This window comes from Cryptomeria japonica, unplaced genomic scaffold, assembly GCF_030272615.1.
Source record: "Cryptomeria japonica unplaced genomic scaffold, Sugi_1.0 HiC_scaffold_19, whole genome shotgun sequence".
Lineage (NCBI taxonomy): Eukaryota > Viridiplantae > Streptophyta > Pinopsida > Cupressales > Cupressaceae > Cryptomeria > Cryptomeria japonica.
The window spans coordinates 1341334-1347589 of NW_026728841.1; positions in this window are offsets into that span (position 1 = coordinate 1341334).

A 6256-nucleotide genomic window follows, 5' to 3' on the forward strand; every position below is an offset into this window, starting at 1 on the left:
ACCAATAGCAAAATCCAACTCCTTATGGGGAGATTTCAAACAGAAAATGCAAATCAAAGCCCAAGGCATGGGCGAATACTCTATGGAGCCTTTGTGTTTAACCAAATTGCCAACATCACCTAGATCACATGGTTTACCTACTCTATCAATACATCAGGCAACTCAGCCCATAACTAAATTTAATGGTACCTTCATACAATTGGGGACTCTAGCACATGAATCAGAAGATAAAGATGTTCTTAACTGGCTATACAAAGATGAAGAAGAAGCTAATAGAGCGGCCGCTCTAGACATTGTTCTACCAACACACTTGTATGGAAAAGGCTACCTGATCATGAAACAAATGGGATATGGCGGTAAAGGACCTATTGGGAAATGCCAAGAAGGAGTCACTGAACCTATAGATCTTCCTTCACAACCTAGTAGAAATAAGGCAGGATTAGGTTTTAAATTCACTTTCCTATTAAAAAGGCCGCCACATACAAATACAAAACCTCAATGGAAAGCAAAGAAGAAATACAAGGAAGAATCATGGCAGGAAGCTCTCTTTGAATCAGCAGAAACAATCTGTAAGGCAAGAGAACGTCAAGATCAGAAGATACATCAGGGAAAGCTTCTGAATCATAAGAAGGCCATATCTGCAGCAGTGGTTCATATTCACACACCAGTGGCTCAAGAACCAATCCTATCATCACAAGCACCCATCATTCCTCCCCGAGGAAGCACAATATATGAACAAATCCAGAATGTAGAAGATGGATCAGATACAGAATCCACACAAAATGTCAAAATAGTATCTATCATCAAGGATTTATTTTCGCCATACAACATACCTGTCTACAACACAGATAGAATTTGGGATGATGCCTATGAGACTGATTCAAATGAATATGAATGGGGTACCTGTTCAGATACTACTACAAATATCCCAGATGATACTGATTTCATATCCATTTCTCAAGAAGAACATAACGCAGAAGATAGACCTCTTGAATTTGGACCACAACATATCTATGATGTTCAGGAAAGCGAACAGCAATATTACGAACAAGTCTATGTAGAAGATGATACCATCGAAGACCTCGATGAAACCCTAAATTTCTTTAAAAATAAGACCCATCACGATGATAACTCTATTCTAACACTTACAGTAGCTGAACTTGACCCACCCCATGATTCCTTACCACTTGTCTTCCCTGATCTCATCGACTGGACTGAATCTGAGACTCATGGTATCCCAATTTTTCCAGATGATAAATCTATTATCCACTACCTATGCACCGTAATTCCCGGAACAGGCTCTACCAGTGAACCGCATACCGACGTCTGTTCTTCAGGGAGTGCCAAGTCTCTCAGTCGCAAAAATGAATCAAATAATGAAACTAATGCTGAAAACCAGTCAATGGCAGCAATGGATCCCAAAAAAGTAAAAATAAAGGACGCATCTGAGGGTGAAAACCTTTTTAAGGCACCTAATGATGGGAGACTTGACACTCTTCCTGAACATTTTCATGAACGATCACCCATATTGATTGAGCCCACTCAATCAATCAACATTGGTACCCCTGAAGCCGTCAGAAACATTCACCTTGCAGAATCTCTGACCGAAGAGGAAAGATTGGCATTCATCATCTTCTTTAAAGGACAGCAAATTAACTTTGCCTGGTCATATGCTGATATGCCTGGGGTGGATCCACACTTAATCATGCATCACTTGTCCATCTCTGCAGGGGTCAAGCCAGTCAAGCAGAAACTACGAAAGATGAATCCACAGATAGCACTCATGGTTAAAACAGAATTAAAGAAATTATTAGATGTCGGATTCATTCGACCTATTGACTATGCAGAATGGATTTCTAACATTGTTCCAGTCTCCAAACCAGATGGTAGTATCAGAATATGCACCGACTTCAGAGATGTCAATAAAGCTTGCCCAAAGGATGACTTTCCTCTACCAAGTATTGATATAATTGTAGATCTCACAGCAGGCCATGCAATGCTCTCATTAATGGACGGTTTCTCAGGCTATAATCAAATCAAAATAGCTCCTGAAGATCAAGACAAAACAGCATTCACCTGTCCTTGGGGAACATACTGTTGGAATTTAATGCCTTTTGGCTTAAAGAATGCCGGAGCCACTTACCAAAGAGCAATGACAACCATATTCCATGATATGATGCACACATTTATGGAAGACTATGTGGATGATTTGCTAGCTAAATCCTTCACCAGAACTGAACATCTTGGCATCCTAACAAAGATCTTTGATCGATTGCAGAAATTCAAAGTCCGACTCAACCCTAAGAAGTGTGTCTTCGGGGTTACATCAGGCAAGTTACTAGGTTACATCGTCTCAGCCAAAGGTATTGAAGTGGATCCAGCAAAGGTACAAGCCATCATGGATATGCCACCACCAAAGAATATCAGTCAACTTCGATCTCTCCAAGGACGACTTCAATCAATCCGACGATTCATCGCTCAATTAGCAGATAAAAGTCTGCCATTTAACCACTTGTTACACAAAAATGTGCCATTCAAATGGGAGACTAAATGTGCAGAATCTTTTCACCAAATTAAACAGTACCTTATGAATCCACCGGTTCTAGTACCACCAATTGCAGGAAAGCCTCTTATATTGTATATATCAACGACAGATGTTTCACTGGGGGCATTATTGGCACAAGAAGATCAACAAGGCAAAGAACACGCCATATATTATATCAGTAGAACATTGAATGGATATGAGCTCAATTATACATTCATTGAAAAGGCTTGCCTAACAGTTGTTTTTGCATCTCAAAAGTTCCGACATTATATGCTAGCACACACTATCAAGCTAGTAGCCAAAATTGATCCTCTCAAGTATTTACTCAGCAAGGCAGCTCTCACAGGCCGATTGGCTAAATGGGTTATGATTCTCAGTGAATTTGACATCCACTACACAGAAAGACGAGCCATCAAAGGACAAGCAATTGCAGATCAGTTGGCTGAAGCGCCGCTACCCGGAAAACAAACCATGGACATTGAATTTCCAGACAGGGACGTTTTTGCTCTTTCCTCCAAACAATGGATCCTATACTTTGATGGGTCCTATACCCAACATGGTTCAGGGGCCGGCATTCTATTCATTACCCCTGAAGGACACACTATGCCAAGATCATACAGGCTTATGTTTCCATGTACAAATAATATGGCTGAATATGAAGCATTGGTCATAGGCATCAAAATGGCCGTCGAATGGAAGATCACAGAATTAAAAGTCTATGGAGACTCACAATTGGTCATCAATCAAATCAACAACAATTATCAGACAAAGGATGATAAGCTACTACCCTACAAACGGATGGTGGATGATTTCAAACAGTATTTTGTGCACATCACTTTTGAGCAAATACCAAGGTTAAATAACAAAGCAGCCGATGCAATGGCTACGATCGCTTCATTACTACAAATTCCAGAACAACAGAGTCGTTATGAGTTCCTGGTAGAGCAACTGTTCTCTCCCGCCTATGACCATTCTGAATCTCATGTTATATATGCCTTAACCGGTTCAGATTCTCCGTTATATGGACCAATATATGACTACCTCAAGCATAATATATTACCCATTGACCAATCCCGCAACCAAAAACGTAACTTTATCCGACAAGCTGCCCGTTACACCCTTACCGCTGATACCTTATATCGTCGAGGTCTAGATGGTACTCTTCTTCGTTGTCTTGATCGTAATAATTCTGATTCGGCTTTACACGAGCTTCACGAAGGTATTTGTGGTACACATTCGAGTGGCACTACTCTTGCTAAAAAGCTTCTACGAATGGGATACTACTGGCCTACTATGGAAAAAGACTCATATCATTTCGCCAAGAAATGTCCTAAATGCCAAATCCATGGCAATCTGATACATGCACCAGCACAGGAACTGCAACCATTTACCACATCCTGGCCCTTTTGTCAGTGGGGATTAGATCTGGTAGGCAAAATACATCCTTCATCTTCAAATGGACACAAGTTCATTATAACTGCCACAGAATACTTTACCAAATGGATTGAAGCAGTTCCCATGACCACAGTAACTGGGAAACAAATTGCTTCTTTTATCTTAAATTATCTAATCTGCAGATATGGTATTCCAAGTTCAATTGTCACAGATAATGGACGACCTTTCAAAAACCAAGATGTGCAGGAACTATGTGAAAAATTCAAAATCCAGCATCGATTTTCTACACCATACTATCCACAAGGAAATGGTCAGGCAGAAGCATCTAACAAAACGATCCTAAAAATCCTTAAGAAAACAGTGAATGATGCAGGCAAAGATTGGCATATACAACTCAATCCAGCTCTTTGGGCCTACAGGACTAGCATCCGCACACCTACAGGGGCAACACCATATTCCTTGGTATATGGATCAGAAGCTATTTTACCCTTGGAGGTAGAAATTCCATCTCTTAGAGTCTCTTTGAAAGGCTTGATTCCAGATGAAGAGTATCGGGTAAATCGACTGCAAGAATTGGAACTATTAGATGAAAGACGCCAACATGCTTATACTCATCTCAAAGCATATCAACAACGCATGTGCCGGAGCTACAATCATAAGGTTATTCCTCGTAACTTCAAAGTTGGTGATCTAGTCTTAAAAGAAAATCCAAGAAACCAGCAAGATAGAGAAAAGAAAGGGAAATTTGAACCTAACTGGTTGGGTCCCTATGTCATCATTTCAGTCTATGGATCAGGTGCTTATCAGCTAACAAATTCTGAAGGAGATGTGCTTGATGATCCAACTAATAGCATTCATCTAAAAAAGTACTATACTTAAAGTAGCCTAGTGCACGGAAAACGACAAAAACAAACAAAAAGATACAAAACTCCAGAAAAAGTCAAGATACAAAGTACAATAAACACAAATGGTGAAAACCTGGTAAACAGGCGCCTTTGTGAAAGGCCGGCTCCTTTCTCTATATCCATGCCATTTTATCCATCAAAACACTCTCGGCCATCGCCCGACACTTAGCATATATCTCTCCAGGACATACTTAGCGTAGTCACTATCTTGGGTTATTCATCTACCACATTTTACCATGGCTTGGAAATCACTGTACATACTCATATCCAGCAGAAACGCTCATCTAGGGACATTAGACTATTCAAAAAACTTGCAAACATTCAAGGCATACCAACTATTGCCACACTCAGACATATGACATCCAACAAACACAACTACACTACATCAAAACAACCTAACACGAACAATACACCAGAAACTTAAGGATGGATGATTTTCTGAAGTACTCAATGTTGCATTATCGTATTAAGGTCTTGATTATTTTGCATTTTGAACTTTTTAATAAATTGGAATCTTTCCCGTATCTCATCAAAAGCTTCACAGCCAGAGATCATGGAAAACTTCCAACATTTTATTAGTCTTCTGTTTGGGAGGCGATCACTTGTATTGTATGAATATTTGCCTCGAGACGTGATTCATATCACTGAAGGCTTGATCCCATTTCACGCATTATAAATGATCTACTCTTGTATGTTTACGCAATACGCACTCAGGTCGTCCTGGTTCAATTATACCTTGACGCTTGTGCTATCTTGCAAAATTAAAAATCATGTAAATTTTACTCAGGTCATTCTGGTTCAATTATACCATTATGCTTGTATAAATTTTCAACATATCCTAAACAAATCAATGCTCAATGATGATATTTACAAAGAAAGCAAATTAATGGTTATATCGGATGGCAAATACAGAATGAGAGATGATCCAAACACAATTAGTTGCATATCATTTTACAATTAGTTGCATCTCATTTTATAAAAAGTTGCATCTCATTATTATCCCATCTATCATTATTACATCATTATTACATCATTACACAAAGCAGCATGTTAACATCATACATCTCATTTTCAAGATACGTCTCATAACATATAAAAACACACATTCTACATCATACATTACATCATATATAAGCATTACATCATCATGTAAAAAGGAAGACGCACACATACAACATCCATCCATAAACACATCACATCGGTCAAAAATGGTGCTCTATATATATATCTCTCAACATGATCAAAAACTACAAAATGTGTCACAACTGTGTCCAGTACAAAGAATACACTGCTCAAAATACAATAGAGACCATGTCTCTCAAGTATGACTATCCCCTGATGGAGATGGTCTAGCCCCTGAGGCACCTGCTCCCGGATCGGCAGGAGGGTCCTGTCCCGCTGGCCCTGTCAC